A 17,206-nucleotide genomic window follows, 5' to 3' on the forward strand; every position below is an offset into this window, starting at 1 on the left:
TGATTTTTAATGCAGCAACCAACAGAAACGCAATGAGAAACAGCTCGCCTCGGCAGAAATATTACACAGAAGGATCCAATTAAGAAAATCACGTGCAGGTTAACAGAAGCCCTTCAAGGAATAAAGACTGGGTATGAAAACTAACATATCCATTTTAAAGTCCTTTATTGTGTTCGCCCATCAAGCATCCATGACAACCTACCCTCACCCTCTGCATCCCCTTAAAACGACAAAGACAAAACCAGCGAAGGAGATTTTGTCCGGCTGCCGGCAAGCGAGCCAAGCAGGAGCAGCTGCGCCTCCGCGCTACAGCCACGGCAGCAACACACCCTCCCGCCTGCCCCCGGCCGAGCCCGCACCGCCGGGTCCGCCGCGGCGGGGGGAGCCGGGGGCGCTGCGCGGGTGCGGAGGAGCGCGGTCCCCCGCGCGTGCTCGCGGGGCGGGCGCGCCGCCGGGCGGCGGGTGCGCGGCGGTGTCGGGCGAGCCCGCAGTGCCGGCCGGGCAGCCCGGCGCGGAGCCTCCCGCCCGCACCCGCTTCGCTCAGCGCCGGAGCGACCGGCAGCGGCCTCAGGCGCCCCGGCGGCGGGCGGCGCGCGCAGCGGCGGAGGCGGCCGCGGGCGTAGGGGGCGCGCGGTGACAAAGGAGCCCGCGGAGGGCGCGCGCCGTGGGACGCCGCCCGTGGCAGGGGCGCGCAGGGCAGGGCCCGCCACCCGCGCGGCCTCCCCTCAGCCTGCCCCGGGCCGCCGCCAGCCCCTGTCCTGCGGCCGCTGACAACCCCCCCCCAGGGCGGGCTCGGGCGGCGGCACAGGGGCCGGGGAGGCGGGGATAACCCCTGTCCCGGCGGCGCGGCGGCCTGCGGAGCCGCAGCCTTCCCCGCCCCGCCGGCCGACATCTTGTTTTCCGCCATTTTCTGGCCGCCCGAAAAGGCCCCTCAGCCGCTGGGCCTGCCGGCGCCACCCGCCCGCCCGCGCCCGCCCGGCACCGCAGCAGCCGCCGGCGCCCGGGGCTCGCCGACCCGCTGGGAGACGGCGGCGGCCGGCCCCACCGGCTCCCGCGGCGGCAAGGCCTCGGGCGCGGCCTGCCGTGAGGCCTAACCGCCTCCATTGTCCCCACCCCCCGCCGGCCCGGCTCCGCCGCCGCGGCTCACCTGAGCGGCTCCCCGCGCCGGGCGGCCGCGGCCCGGGGGCGGGGGGGGTGCTGGGCCCGCAGGACGCCGCCGCCGCCGCGGCCTGGCATTCGGGTCCGCCGGGTCCGGGCCTGCACCAATCACGGGCTGGGCTGGGCCGGGCGGCGGGGCGCGAGCGCGCGCGGCCTGCTCCCCTCCCCCCGCCGCCCGCTCGCCGCCGGCCTCGCGGCGGCCGCCGCACGTCACTGCGCGCCCCGCGCACCGAGCAGGCGCACCCGCCGCGCCGAGGCCGCTGCCCTCACTCTGCCCGCGCCGCCGAGCGCGCCTGTGCGCCGCGGGGGAGAGGCGGCCGCGGGGCGGGGGGGGAGAGCGCGGACCCCCTCCGTCGCCGCCGCCGCCGCTCGCTGCCTCCCGCGGGGGTGCGCAGGGGTGGCCGCGGGACGCTCGGCCCCGGCTTCCCGCGGGGAAGTAACAATGCCCAGGGAACAGCCGGCGCGGCCGGGGGAGGGTAGGGGGCCCCGGCGAGCAGTAACGCAGCCCGCACGGAGCGCCCGGCACGGCACCGCGCCCGCGAGGAGGCGGCGCCCTGAGGGAAATCGTGATCAACGTCCGTGTGCGGCCCCCCGGCCGCGCCGCGCCCCACACGCACTGCCCCTTGCACACGCGGCTGCGTGCGGCCCCGGCGTCGCGCCGCGCATTTTGGAAATCCTTTGCTGAAACAAGGTCGGGTCCAGCCCCATTTCTGTATTCTCTATTGAATGTCAAGTATTTCTATATATACACACTTATTTCGGAGAGAATGCAAAAGCAAGCGTGAAGGTAAAAGGTTTCAAAAAAGGTTATGGAGATCCCAGGTGAACTGGGCCTGCCTCACTGTCCTCCCGGCCACCTTCAGTTCCCCAAGAAAAGATGAGGGCACCCCGACGCAGCAGCTGTGCCTGTCCTTGTGCAATAATGAAGCAGTACTCTGACATTAAAGACATGAGGTTTGGTATTTAAAATGCACTCTTGCCTGTAGTAGTAGTCTCACGTATAGAATTAACAAAAACCCTGACAGAAACCACTGGCATAAATCACAGTATTCACATTTTTTTCAATTGTTTCAGGTACAGCTGCGTGAATACCAGCATCTCTACTCAAGTAGTTATCTTAATACAACATTGGTAGATCTAGCAAAAAAGAAGAAAAAAATAAAAGTCTAAAGAATTAGCATGAATACACCTTAGTAACCATAACAGTAAAATCAGTCAACACCTGAAAACAGCATACGCTTCCAAATGTAAATATGCAAAAGCTTGGGGCTAGAGAAGCCCAGAAGGTCCTTTCTCTGATTTAACTTAACAGGTTGTAACTGTCACTTTTTCTAAACCTGCTTTAAGCTAAGGGTATTTTAGCATACACCCCCCTCTGGTTTAGAAACTGACTTACTACATCTGTGCACAGGCTACGATGAACGGATTGTAGTACTGTTTTGTACTGAATTTCAAATGCCTGAATTTCAAACACCATTAGGGAAATAAAAGCAATTCTTCTCTTTTTTTTCCTGCTTGAAATACAGGTAACCCATAGAAATGGATCTTTGTGTTATAAAGTTTTGCCTTTACAGTTGCATTTGACATTAATTTTGTTCATAGACAAAGAGTGGGATTCAGTTGCCTACATGTCTGATAGGATGTCCAAAATAGATATGGCTGATAGAGGACTCGCCCTCTTCTAAAACAGCAGCAGGACATCAGATGGAATGCCAGGGAGTGTCAAAAATGGCACCAGGCAGCTATGTGTAGGTACCAAAATCATGCAAGTAAATCTCATTTTGCACTACACCATTCAATACAGAGTTACAGGGGTTTTTGTTCTGTAATTCTTAAAAGATTCTTACTCCGGGACTCTCACCTCCTTAGCACAGAACTTTGAGACCTCTCCAACGTTTGACCCTCCTCCCCTTTATTTAAGAGGTAAGCAATACAACAGTGAGGTAAAGCTGTCCGTAACATGCCACACACTGAAGTAAACACGTAAAAGTATCTAGTCAGTTCTTCCAGCTCTAGCAAAAGATACACATCCTAATGACAGAATAATTTCAACCTGATCAACACAATTAAGGAATGACAGGAAAAATACCTGAAAAAGGTAATCACAAAACCTGAATACTTAGGGAAATGGTGAGAGAGAATCTCACAAGGTGATACAATCAGAAATGCAGAACTACAGAGAGATTAATTATCCCCTTCAACAAAACCCCATCTGTGCTGGATTCTGTCTTCTAGAGAAATATCAAGGGAAATCTCAAAAGCAAAATGAACATAAAATAGCAACAAGGCTATTGCCAACAGCATGACGCAATGTTCAACATCAGACCCAACGTGCAAATTTGCAGAGGGAGGCAGCAATTACAAAGCATTGGTCAGAAGCAGAGAATGAAAAAAACCCACCAAGACGCCAAGATCACAGCGACCCACTATCAGAAAGTGCAGCAGTGAATCACAAAGAAAGCACAAAAGCCACAACACCATGCTATTTATCAATTTAAACTGTTTATACTTGACGGGGAAATAGCACATCGTAACTGTGATACCTAGCAGATGGCCAGCATTGCTCCTTACCTTTCATTTCACAACGCAAAGAGTTCAAGGAATTACAGAGCTGCTCTGCTCTCCAGGTAAGAAGCAAAACAGCCAAAGCACAGTGCTTTGCAGACTGCATATTCAAAAAGGTACTCCCTAATATTATTCTTGTTTAGAAGTGACACCAGTATATTTTAAGCAGTTTCTTCACAGTTTTCTTTCACATACAACTGCCTGATGTTAATACTGATGACCTGACCACAAGTGGTGAAGTGTGTCAGGAGCAGCTCCTGTGGCTGATGTCCTGCAACTCCTGATCTGCCCACCCACGACTAAACAGCAGGCAGCAGAAGTCTGATGAGGAAGGCTTCATTCCCTGTGAAACTTCATTCATTGCAGGTTAAACAGCCTGAGTGCATTGCTTCCAGGCAGCTCTTCTCTCGCCAACACCAGGTATATTTGACAGGATTGCCTTATCTCTTGCTCCTATTCCTTTTCAAAGAGTGGTGGAATGTTAAATAGAACACTCAAATTCTGTGATCACTTTCAGGTTGGTAAACAGAGCTACAGAGGTCAACAACCAGAGTTTGTTCAGTTATGGCATTACTGGAGGCTAACAAGTGACAGAAAAAAAAAGCAATTCAGCGACAAAATTCACTGACACATGAGGATCTGACTTTCTGGGGTCAAAACAGTTTAAACTGATAGTCTATGAACAGATGTGCTAACACCACTTCTGCATGTTTCTGAAGATAACAGAACTATTTTCACTTCTCTTATTTCTGATAGAAATTGAAAAATGACTGGATGATAGTAGGATGCTTTTACTGAACATGCAACAAAATTCTTGACACTGATGTTACAAGCATTGTTCTAGGCTGTCTGCAGTCTCAGAAGACACTGTAATGCAGGTTTGCAAGCAGTCGACGCTCAGAAAAATCTCTGGATTCTTTTTAATGAATTTTGGTGCATGTATTTCAACTATTCATGAAAAATTCCTCTGCCAGCATTAGATGATTTAGCAGTTGGCAAATCTGCCCTTGATATATACATCAGGTGCAGACTCAAATGCCTGTGGGTATCTTGCAGCAGAAGTAAAACCATTAAAACTTACCCACTTTGGACATTTCTTACATTGGGGGCGAAGAAAAAAACTAAACCAAAACAGCCGTTTGTGGCTGAAAAATAGAGAACGCCACCAGGGATGGCAACTAAGTTACAGAGCCAAGAAAAACTGCCAGCTTTGGAGCCACCTTTCCTTTTTTCCCCAGCAGGAAGCTGTACCTACTCACTAAATACTTGCAAGGAACAGGAAGCAAAGCAAAGGTGTCTGAATAGGTTTCTGGCTTCTCTGCTAACGTACTTGCCTAGGGAAGCCCGTGCAGTCTGGGCAATTACAGAGTTGTGGAGGGCACTGAAAGTGCCAGGAAGCAGTTAAGGCATGGAGCTGTTGCAAGGAGAGCATTCCGATTTATATAAAAGAAATGCCGATATTTTCACCTTTCTAAAAAGTTAAGATTCTGAGATGTCTTATAGTTTCATGTATTATCTAACACTACAGAAAATCATTTAATACGAATGTTAAAATAATGTGCTTGAGACTCTTTGGAAAATGGGAAATATATCCAGGACTGCAGTATCTTTAATTTGTTAGTGGCAAGGTAGTCTATTTTCTATAGCTTCATTTATTTTCATTATTTCTGAAAAAAATTACCAAGAAAGCCACTGCATTTTTAAAAGCAAACTTTTTCAGGTCTTAGTATCCGTAAAATGATGAAGGAAAACAAAGTGAAAAAGAAACAAGGGACAACAGAATGGGCTTACAAGCTGAGGTTGCTGCATCAGCCAGTACTTGATGCATCTTGGGATAGTGGGAAGCCGAATGCCTTGTTATGTTTGTACAATGCTGCCAGTGTCAGTGGGACAAAATGGGTATTGGCTGAGAACAAAGCCTTCCTTCTACCTAATCCTGCAGGTCACTGGCGTAACAAGAATACAGATTCTGACTACACTATCCAAAATTTGATGTAATTTGTTGTTTTCTTTCTTTAAATATTGTGTCTTTAACCAGAGCAATGTCAGTCAGGGCACAACAGGCTCTACATGCTACAATGCCTTGAAGAATCTTTGTAATTATAGTTAAGAGAAATTCACAGTCCTACTAACAGAATTCGATTTGGAACCAGCATGTGGAGGGAGATCATGACAAAGAGCGAGGCAAACATCAAAAATAAATGGGTGAGCCAAATGGAGAAACTGTACTTGGCAAAAATGGTCTTTGACAAGTCTTCCTGAGAAATATGGAAAAAATATAACCCCTTACCCCCTTTGATACGGATTTAAACCATCCCAGGAAGCAAACAAAGAAAAGTAATGATTAGCATGCATATTTGTCATTTCTCATGGTGAAACGTGAAACAACTTTTTCCTTTCTCGTAAGTTTCTTCTAAGGAAGGGCAGTTTTCTCTTGTTTAGGCACAGGACGTACAGTTAATCACAGAAGAACCCCATGTCCCGACAGATATGCAACAATTTAAGCAATACGTAGAAGCAGCTATGTAAACTGTAAAATCAGGTGTTCACAAAAAGTCGTCACCAATTGCACAGTAAAATCAGATGCTAATAGCATGTTTTGTTTTATAATTATCTTCTATACCTTTTCTTTGCAACAACTTCTAGTGCTTTCCAATAGTTATGTCTATTTCCTCTGTGTCACAGCCCACAGGGTCTTACTGATCTCTCAGCATTTGGATCGTCCACTGATCACACAGCATTCCAAGACATTCCAGATACAGGAAGCACTGGTACTTAGTATTTCTGTAAAGAGATTAGAATTAAATCAGTAGCACGACATATGCTCCCCAGTATGCTTGCTATTAAAATAATCTGTATCTAATCAAACTACATTTATGTATTTCTTTTATTAGTATCTGAATGTCTGTGCTGCTTCTGAATGTGTGCTTACCAGTAGCTTTGGGAGATCAGCAGGGCCAGCTAAAAAGCAGGAACAGCAGAACATTTGATTGCTACTGAGGTGTATTTTTTTTTTTTTTTTTAATATAAACGAAGTTTCTCTAGCCTAAAAAGGAGGGCTGAAGAAATCACTGGGCTACTGTGGAAGATAAAAAAATGCCCTGACATGGCCATTAACATTTCTCTTGACCTGCAGCGATCCTTTCTAAGTAATCCATAGACCAAAAGCACTACTCTGGAAGGAAAACGCTGTATTTTCTTTCCTTCATCATTTCTCCACTGCATTAACAGCAAACAATTAAGAATGCAGGACTCTAAAACACACACGTGCACACATACTTCTTGGAATACTTAGAACATTTTTCTACCCATAAAATTATTTTTAGGGATATTACATGACATGGGGGGAAAAAAACCACCACTTCAGATGGGTAAATTAGGTTGCAGGCTCTGATATAACGCACGACTGGCAAAAGATTTACTTGTACAACAATACACAGGTAGACAGGTAGTGTTCTCACCTTAATTAAGGACAATCAGAGCACATCACAACTTTTTATTTAATTATTTTTCCATTTACGCTGAAGGCCCCACCTTAATATTCTTCTGCAGTTGAAAAAAATACCTTTCTGAACTGTGAGTTTGCTTTTTGTAGAATGTTAACATTTTTCTTTTACAATTAACTTCGCCCATTTTGTCTTTTTTTTAAAGTCCATTATAAAAAGAAATGCCTGTTTTTTACTGATACCTTATACCAATTATTGGTGCCTCCTGTACAGAAGTAACCCAAAAGGCTCATTCACATAAACCAAATTTAATCACAAAACACTGCTCTATCAAGATCTGGGCCAGAAAGACATTAGTAATTGACTAACACAACAGTTTTAATGAGACTGGTTTTTTAGGCACAGAAAGGTCTTACGGTAAATACATCTGTCTACAGATCATTCAGTTGTTGGGCAGGGGGTGGGGGAAGCTTGCTAGCACACTTAGTCATATAAATGATTTCATAAGGTCTGGAATAATTTAATTACCCTGTACATCATACTATCTGTACTTTAAATACATAATAGCGACTTTCCATGAAGCTTTAATAAATTTGAATTATGAAGTGGTGGAGGGAGGGGAACAGGAACCCAAGAGTCTCAAAGGAAAGGTACTTTCTAAGAGGAAAGTACTAACAGAACTATTAACAGCCGTATTTTTCAAACATCAGTTGAAATTTTTTTGTATCATTATTCAGGAGAGAGTTTGGAAAAGTATTATAAATTTTAAAGAGTTTACCGTGACAGTAAAGGTAACAAGACAGTTGTTACATGAGAGCACTCATATTATCATTACAGAAGTTTTCAGCATGGCTGGAAACTATCTTTGGCCATATTCCAGTGAAATCAAAAGAGATACTGGCATGAAAAAGCAGTGTTGGTGAAACGGACAAAGCTTTTAGGCATTTGTTTTTTCATGTCAGCCATATGAATTCCCTTCACTGCACAGGGAGCTGGAACATACAATTCCAGTAATTCCTCTGCCAGAGCTAAGGGATCTCTCTACATTGACTGAACCGTCTGTTCTTAAGGGGCTGTTTTGGGCAGCCATCCCTCAGTTTGGTGAAAACCCTGTTTATATGACTCATAGTATCTTAAGTGTAAACGACTCAGAAAAAGATTAAAAAATTGCAAAACTTATCCAGTCTAGAATAGAACTGGCAGGTATGTGATATTCCTGTAGAAAACACCTGGATAGTAAAAGGTGGTTTTAGGCTTTTTATTAGGTCACATCTTTACTTTGTGACATAAATACTACCAATTTGAATTATGATAATTTGTACTCAGTAACAAGGCAGAAGACTATATAATATATATGCATAGGTATGTTATCAATATATACCTGATACTGTCTCCCCTCTGCCTAACCTGCATAAGGGGAACTCCTGCTTGAATGGCCAAATGTCTCATACTGAGGTCACTGGTTAGAAAAACAGGCTGTTGCTGGCTCTGGTCTCCCCTAATGGCTGAGAATGCATGGGACTACGCAAAAGAGAAAAAAGTTATTAAAAATATGCATAATAATATACTGCAGATTACTGGAAGTGTTAGTTTACACTGAAATATAAAAATAATAAAGCTCACTACTGCATGTATGACATTGACGCAGTTAACATTAAGACTTCTAATGTTCCGTCTTTTTAAGTTAATTTTAGTGTCAAACCCTTATCTTGCAGCCACAAATAAAAGTGAATTCAAAGCAGCAACATATTCTTTGAGGTTTTGGGGGGTTTTTCACTGTTACACTGAACAGTGCCATAATATTTAATTTTCTGTATTCCTATAATAATTTTTAAAAGGTTCTAAATTCATGACAGGGATACCTTCAACATTTTCCAATTTTATGTTAAAAAAAAAATATCAGATCTTCTTCATGGCCCAAAATACCAGAAAGCTCCAGTCTGTTTCTGCAGTAGAACCATGCTACTTATGAGGAAAACATTTTGTTGTCATTTAGTTGCCTCATGGTAAACAAGTTCTCTGCATAAGTTATAGGTAGGAGCTGCAACAGTTGGCTCATGTTAGTGAGGAGGATTAAAGTGAGGAAACACAACTAAGGAAACTGCATTTCTAAAAATAAATGAAAATGAATAATTTGTAATTAATAGAGGAAAGCCACACAAGACATTGGATAAATCAGTATTTCAGAATTTAGCTTCAGAAGCAAGGGAAGCAGACACTGACTTCTGGCTGACACATGAGGCCTGGAAATTTTGTAAAGTCTTTTATGATTAAACATTTCAGAAAGATGCTACTCCATAAGTAACAGTGAATTTACCTCTGATTACACAGAGACCAGACATCTCCATTTGCGGCTGAGGGGCTCCAGCAAAGTAGAGAAAGCACGGGGACCGTTTCCTTGGCTCAGAAAGCAGGTAGCCCAAGCTCTATTGTGGCAGGTCCGCGGCTGCCAAGGGAAGGTGAGGGCCAGCAAGAGAATTCCTGCCTGGCACTTTCCCTGCAAGAGCAGAGGCCAGACTTTCCCATCTGTGGCCAGTGATCAAACATTAAGATAACTGAATATTATCGTTTAAAAAGAGTGGATGCTGTCTTGCCAGACGTATTGCTAGAAGAAGGAAAACATCATGAAGAAGCAAAATAAGTATGCTATATTGTTCATAAAACGAGTAAGTGATGTTCATTTGCTAAAGGTACCTTCACATAAAAATGTAACAACCTGAAGTAATTATCAAAACTAGATACCTTCCGGAGAAGCAGCATTCAGGGCAGCTGATCTGCAGGAGCTGGTGCTCTCAGATACAGGTTTGGCTTCCTCTCTTGCCTCTCAGCCAGCTCTGGTGAGGGCTCTGCAGGCTGCAGAGCAATACGCTTGCCAGCATGGAAGCAAAAGCTCAGACAAGTAACAATGGGCTTTTCACAAGCTCACGTTTTCATCACCCCCGCGTCTAGCGAGGAGACAAGGCAGGCAGAAAGGTCCCACGGGCTGCCTCCGGGCTGCAACTAGCAGCCTGCAGCACGTGAAGGCTGCAAGTCCTGCAGCCCTTGCCCAAAGCGCTTCCTTCACAGCAGGTTTTCTTCCCTAACAGAGTGTGCAGGATTTGGTCTAATTCACACCTTGGAAATGCCAGCAGCAGTCGCACGCAGTCAGAATTAGTTCCAAATTAAACAGCACCATCTCCCGGTGAAGGTAGGCTCGTGCCTCATTTCCCCCCCCACTAAATTTCCAAGATACTAATACTATACAAATGTATTTTACAGGAAATAATGTATTGGACTGGATTCTTTCTTTTCTCTTTTACATCTTCATTACAAAAACAAGCCTGATTTCTTGTGTCTAAAGTAAATGAGACAGATCAAATCTGTACTTGGGCTCTCTACCTATACTGACACATCTCGTACTTGCAAAATTTGCACATACAGAAACAGACGACAGGAAGAGACCAAGCGAGTCAGGGCACCTAACAGGCTGAGAACAGCCAGTAATGGAAGCATAAAGTATGCAAACAGTAGAAATACATGAAGCACTACTGATACATCAGTGTAACTTCCAGCCAGCAGCATCTAAGTCATTAATTGACTGAGCTGGAGCAGAGTCTGTGGCTGGATTTGCAGCACCAAATAAAGCAGACTAATACAAGTGGGGCCCCACACCGACGCTTCACACACTTCAGAAAAGTTTGCTTTTCAGAATGTGTCTGAAACTTCGGCCCAGGCACGGAATGTTCATCAGAGATGGAAGCACACACTCTGGTTAGTTTAACCTAAAGGGGAACCAGTTTGTGCACTCCCAGGCTGCTCCGAGGCGTGAACTGCAGCACGCCAAGCGTAACAACCGGGATGTGTCCTACCTGAAAGCACACACCCAACCTGAACACCGCTGCCTCCCTGAAGAGGTGTCTGATTTTTTTTAAAAGTAATTTAAAACGTGAGTACATACTGCTGGATTATGCATTTTACAAAAAAAAGAAAAGCACTTTGTTTGCTTGCTTGTTTAAAACTTCTGCCCGATTTCATTTGACATAGCCTAGTTCTGACATGAAAAGCAGGGAATAGTAATCTCTCATACAACCTCTCCTCACACAGAAATCCATGCTGATGTCCCTGGAATTCTACATGTGCTACGCTGCTTGCTGAGATCGGGGCTCAAAATCATTTGGTGGTCAAAATGTAAGCACAAGTAAGATTCACACAGTAGTATTACAATGTATCTGGGTTTGTTTTCAGTTTCTTCCTAAAATCCGTAGCAAAACAAACTTTCTCAGAAAACATTACTCGAGACACCTGTTCTGAGTTCTAATTTCTCATTTAGAGATGACTGCTCCACACACAAAGCAAAAACTGCTTTTCTACACCCATTAGCTTGCATTTATAAACAATAAAATTAATTTGCCATTTTCTTGTCCAGTCATTCATTATTATACGCTCCCTCTGTATTTTTTCATAGTAAGGCTTGGTTTTGACGTCTCTGAGTACTGTGGTCTCATCAGCAAACTGTGTCACCTTACTAGCACTGCCTTTTGCCTGTCTTTACAGGGAAAAAAACCTTCAAGACAGGTGGCCAATCCTTCCTCTGGTCAAGTATAACTAGTAAACAAATGAAACTGCAGGCATGGCTCTGCAGCAGCCTAAATGGGTCGAAGTCTGGAGAGCATACGGATCTCTTCCCCTCTGGCTATGTACTCCTGCCCCTCTCCTTGCACAGGCGCTGGTGCCAGTAGCAGCAGTCAGCGTTCGTGGGCTGACCAGGCTGGCCCTGCTCACCCAGAAGCTGGAATAGCACAAGGACGACACAAGGGAAGCGGCTGTAGCATACAGCTGGAGCTCGTAACCAAATTATCACTCTTTTTAATGCTGGTCTTTTCACTGGCCTAAAATGAAATATTTATTTGAGCATCCTTTTAAAATAGTCCCTGGTTCTTTGTTTTCTCCTATGCAGAGATTTCTCCTAGATTCACTTCATCTTTGATGAAGAGTTTCACCTTCTCACATACATGCAGATGATCCTGGAAATCAAATACTGGGCAAATAAAAACAAGATTTTAAACTCAGGTTACCTTTAATTACTCTATGACCTTTTTTGCTATTCGTATCGGTATATTTGTATTGTGATCGGTTGGATCACAAAGTCAGGTCTGGCTTCCACTACGATTAGGAACGTGTGATATGCCCCACACGCCAACATCTGTTACCCTCAGTGGCTGCCCCAGTTACCAGCCGTTTCAGCAGTAAGTGCTGGGTTATGTTGTGCTGCACAGTATGGAGGATTCGTCTGGTTCCTGGATGGGGGAACAATGAGATTTCGAGCATTAGCAGTGGTTTGGGGCTTCTTTTTGTACCACAGATTGGTTCAACAGCCATACCGCAGGTTTAGATGCACTGCTGCAATGACTATGCAAGAGCTGTGTATTACCATTTGTCTATGACAGAGCAAGTATCAGTGATATACACTAATGGGGCTCAATGAAAGAAGAAAAAACCCACATTGTCTGTGTGCTTGGGACAGGTATCAGTGGGGAACAAAGAAAGATAAAATGCTGAAAGCAAAAAGCAGCTTGAATTGCCAATGCCTAGGGCCAAAGAACAGGAAGAATTGTTTAATCACCAAGCCTCCTGTCAGTGTTTATTGGCGTTACTCCTTTTTTTTAAAAAAACCCCAACAAACCACAAACAACTTGCGAAAACAAAGCCAACCCTTAATAGCAAATAAACTGGCAAGACAGATTTGGTAGTCTCGAGTTAAAGTCGTAAATGTATTTATCAATCTTTAAAGCTTGCCTGGTTAGCCCTGAGAAAGAGAAGCAACAACCTAGAGTGAAGTTCTGCACTTAGCAGTAAAATGCTGAATAACTGCTAAATGGTCTGGTAGGATGCTTTGATTTAGTTTTAAATTGTGTAGACAGCATTTTGGCAGAGGATTCCATATGGCAAGCTTGTTGATTTAAATACCCAGAGGTTAAAAATTAATCAGAATACCAGACTACTTTTGCTTTACTTCCATTTTGACTATAAAAACCCTTTTAACTGCATCCGAAGTAATTTACCCAGCTTTTCCACTTTTACAGCAGTAGACCCAGTAAAATATTAAAACAACTATGATAACCAGTGCTACTGCAGGAAGGACAGTTACTAAAAATCAGATCTAGAGTGTTCCAAAGGTGGTTACATTTGGGGCCCATGCACCAATACTCCATCCAGTCCATTCTTAAGTAACCACATCTTCAAATAAAAGTATTAATTTTTGGCAACATTATTTTAATTTAAAAAGTAATGTCAAAAAAAGGAAGGTATTTTGCTATATAATTATTTATTATTGAATACTGCAGGGGTCAAGAGATGCAGCATTTCTCCTGTTTGTCTAAAGATGTTACTTAACACACATCTTATTCTAAATTTGATGCAAATGCACTCTGCCAGGCTTTGGGTCAACCATGTCCAAGTTAGCATTCCCAAAAGTCCAAGATAATACGCTTTCTTGGGAATGGGGTATGTTACCCCAGTCATGGCATGGCGTGACCCAGGTCAATGATCTTTTCGCCAGCTGTAAGCGTGGCAAAGCCTCTCACTTTCCACAACAGACTATGCAGATATAATTGAAACATCACATTGCTATCTGTCATTATGACATTGATGCCCCTTCTATGAAAAAGCAGCAATACAACCCATAGTAGAGTCACACACTATATCCCCTCTGCTTTTAATAGTAAGACTTGTAATGGGATAAGAACGTTGCTTTATTTTCATTAATTCAGGGCTTCTTTTCCCCCCTCTCCTACAGCACTACTTCCTCTGCTAATACAAAGGATATCCCTAGAACGGGATGTCCCCAGCCGTCCTCATGATGGGAAGGTTCTTTTGACAGGGATTCTGCATCATTTGTTGATGCAAACAGTCTGGATTTGGGTAACCTTTTCTGGAAGTTTGACCTTGATCTCTACGGAAAATTATTTTCTTACTGCTATTTATAGGTAATATTGGTATTGACCTGGCTATGTTTTAGGATACATATATACAGTTTCAATAATGTAGCATTCTATTTCTTTGGAGTTGCACTAATATTTGAACAGCGTACTCCGTTATCTAATCTGGTATATTGGCTACACCTGGAGGCTAGCTGCACATTCATAAACAACAGACTGGGTCACAGAGAAATTTTTGCCTTGAATCCACCAGATAATCAGATGAGCTTTGTAATACTGCCCTGGTATTTTCTTGCTAATTTCCTATCAAGTCTAAGGGCCAGGCTACGTGTAAAAAACAAATACACTAGCTACAGGACCAAGATTTACTACTCAGATGACTAGATTACTTTTTTAAAAAGGAAAGTAACAACTACATAATGGAGAATATGATATTAAGATACCTGATTTTTTTTAAACTAAAGAGATTTTGATCAACCTGGGGGAAAAAATTAACTTGCCATTACACAGCACAATTAGGGTCTAAAGCAAAATACCTGAGACAATAACGAGCATGTGAATATTGAGGATTACAGTGATTACCTACATTATGGATTACATGGCCTACACATTCTAAAAAGAGAAAATTCTGCACTTAGATCCCAGATTTGATGCACTGTAGCGGAGTTATTGAGCTTATGCAGATTGTAAATGAAGATCAACATCTACTTTCATGGATCACATTGCAGGGTCTAAATTTAGTTCATCATTAAAAATATATTTAACAAGCTGCATTTACATAGCATACATTTAAGCAAACAAACCAATCCCACACCCTACCTGCAAAAAGGTTTTTCATTTTTACATTGACAATAAATATTGGTAGGACAGAACTTGTCTGTATTACCCAGGCAGGTCTTAAAGTCTTCAACTCCAGTGCAGTCGGCTGTATATTAAAACAAAACAAACATTTATTTAATGCAATTATACATTAACATACTGTTAGTGGTCTGTATTTCTAATTACATCAGAAATTTAAGCTGCATATGACATAGTCTGAAGACGATACTAAGTCTTACTTTCCAATGACTTGCGCCTTCAAAATTTGAAGTTATATGAGAAATGAAAGTTTATCTGCTTAAATTACTTTACTCTGATTTCGTACCCATCTTCCAGTTAGCCAGTAAGCTGTGTAGCTTATATCATTATGATTTTTGTTGCATTATTTAAGTGCAGTTGTATCTGAATTCCACTATTTATCAACTCTGGATTGTTAGCAAAGGCTCAAAGTCTTGAAACCCATTTGAGACTCAAACCTTCTAATCATAATCTAAATTAAAACCTTTTTGTGTTGGGATTATTCCTTATTTTGGTGTACAAAAGGATCTGTTTTGCATCAACGTCAGTTCTCCTCCATCTCTTTTACTGTGTAAACCTTGTGGGCTGTAAACTATGTTCCAGAAGTTTGCAGTACTGCACAGGCATACGGCTGTCTAAAAATAACTGCCTCATCAGCAACCTTAATCAGACATCAAAAGTCACCGTGGTTGGTGCTCAAAGCTGACATTCTTTGCTACCTGTTCCTTTCCTATGTAGGACTCTGAATGAATGCTCTACTCATCGTTCATACCAGCAAGCTACAAGCTGACCCAGAGCTGCTGGTGCAAAACCACCAAAGTCCATGATTTATGGAGATGTACCTGACACCTTGACCGACAATGTTTAACCCAACAGGCAATTGCAAGACACCACTGGATATGTTGAGAGAGTCGCCAATGCAACAAGTATAATTCTGTGTAACTTTTCACAATGAGAAGAAAATGTGTTTAGAAGGAAACCAGTAAGTCAGAACTAGAGGAGATCCCTGGGCAGATCCTTCTGAGCCTACCTGGCAAATGATAAGAAGAAAGCACTATCAGAGCATTAATATTACCATTTTCCTATTGCAAGAGGGATTTTACACCATGAACAGGTGGATTAGCAGACTTGTGACTAATGCGTTATTAACTTGAAAAACTATGCTATGGGCAGTCTTTATTTCAAGAAAAGATGGAAGTGTCCTTCCACCCCACTGTCCAAGACAATCTAATCCAACATTTACGGTTAATGAGAGATAAATCTAAATGATTACACAGTGGTCAAGGCTTGCATTCATACAGATCTATTTAAATATACTGCATTCCCTTCTCGCAAGAGGGCATCAGCATCGAAGCGCTTTCCAAGACAACCTAAATATAGGTTATATGTTACAACTATGAAGTACAGAACAAGGAAAAATCCCTAACAGTATTATCTAGGAGATAAGCAACACTACTGTTTTGTAGCTACCTGTATGATCAGTAACAACATTACAATTGTTTTAGCAACGTTACAAAAAATACTAAGGGAGTAGAAAATAACTAGCTGTGACTGTTGGAGAGCGAGCGAGCACATATGCCTTTTGATATTATTGCTGTAACATTCCATGTTATTAGGGAACTCACTGCTGATAGTACTGTAGTCTATATAAATGCAAAGTTACCCTTAAAGTGGTAATGGTTTTTTTGGCAATTGAAAGGCTTAAGTAGCATAAAAGGAATTCCAGTTCCTCAAATGACAAACCAAAACTCTATTAGAAAAATAACTGCAGCCGGTTTATACCCGTCAGGTCAGTAATACCTGATTACTAGTAACTGGTAGCTACCAGGTAAAGAACAGTTATAATAATAAATAAATAGAATTAATTTTTAGAGCATCTTTTCATAAAAAATTTTGTGACCGAAACTGTATAGTCTAACAAATCAGACACAATTTGACGTAACAACTTCTCATTTAAAATAACCTTTTTTCAATGCATTCTGGTTGTCACACGCTTTAATTACTCATGATTTTCTCCCTGTTGATCTCAAAAAAAATTATCTAGAAATACTTGCTATAAAAACAACGTAGTTTTTTAACCCATATACCAAGTAATTCTTCCGACTGAAAAAGAACTGAACCATCTTACTCATTTAGAACGCATCCTTTTGACATTGACAGATTGACTCAAAATGATTTAAAACCACCAGAATACCTAAGTGTTTCAGTTGTAATTCATATGGTTGCAAGCTTTTTAATATACAGAAGTAAAAAGTAGATGCAAGTGACCACATTTTTGTCTTG

At 43.1% G+C, this 17,206-nt stretch overlaps 1 protein-coding gene across 8 annotated transcripts in view; it reads right to left on the minus strand.

Annotated features, from left to right (window-relative positions):
* Positions 1–17,206, minus strand: part of ZNF711 (zinc finger protein 711) — a 61,654-nt gene that overhangs the window by 38,613 nt on the left and 5,835 nt on the right. For 6 of the 8 annotated variants that reach the window (XM_055817876.1, XM_055817881.1, XM_055817878.1 and 3 more), the window contains 3 exons: positions 9,487–15,011; positions 8,551–8,690; positions 6,347–6,507 (listed from right to left, as the gene is read on the minus strand). The gene's annotated coding sequence lies outside the window, so the exon portion shown is untranslated. Of the gene's footprint in view, positions 1–1,147; positions 1,702–6,346; positions 6,508–8,550; positions 8,691–9,486; positions 16,703–17,206 lie in introns of those variants that run through there. The other 2 variants (XM_055817877.1, XM_055817875.1) reach the window with 2 other exon arrangements.

This window comes from Falco peregrinus, chromosome 13, assembly GCF_023634155.1.
Source record: "Falco peregrinus isolate bFalPer1 chromosome 13, bFalPer1.pri, whole genome shotgun sequence".
In the NCBI taxonomy this organism is placed as follows: domain Eukaryota; kingdom Metazoa; phylum Chordata; class Aves; order Falconiformes; family Falconidae; genus Falco; species Falco peregrinus.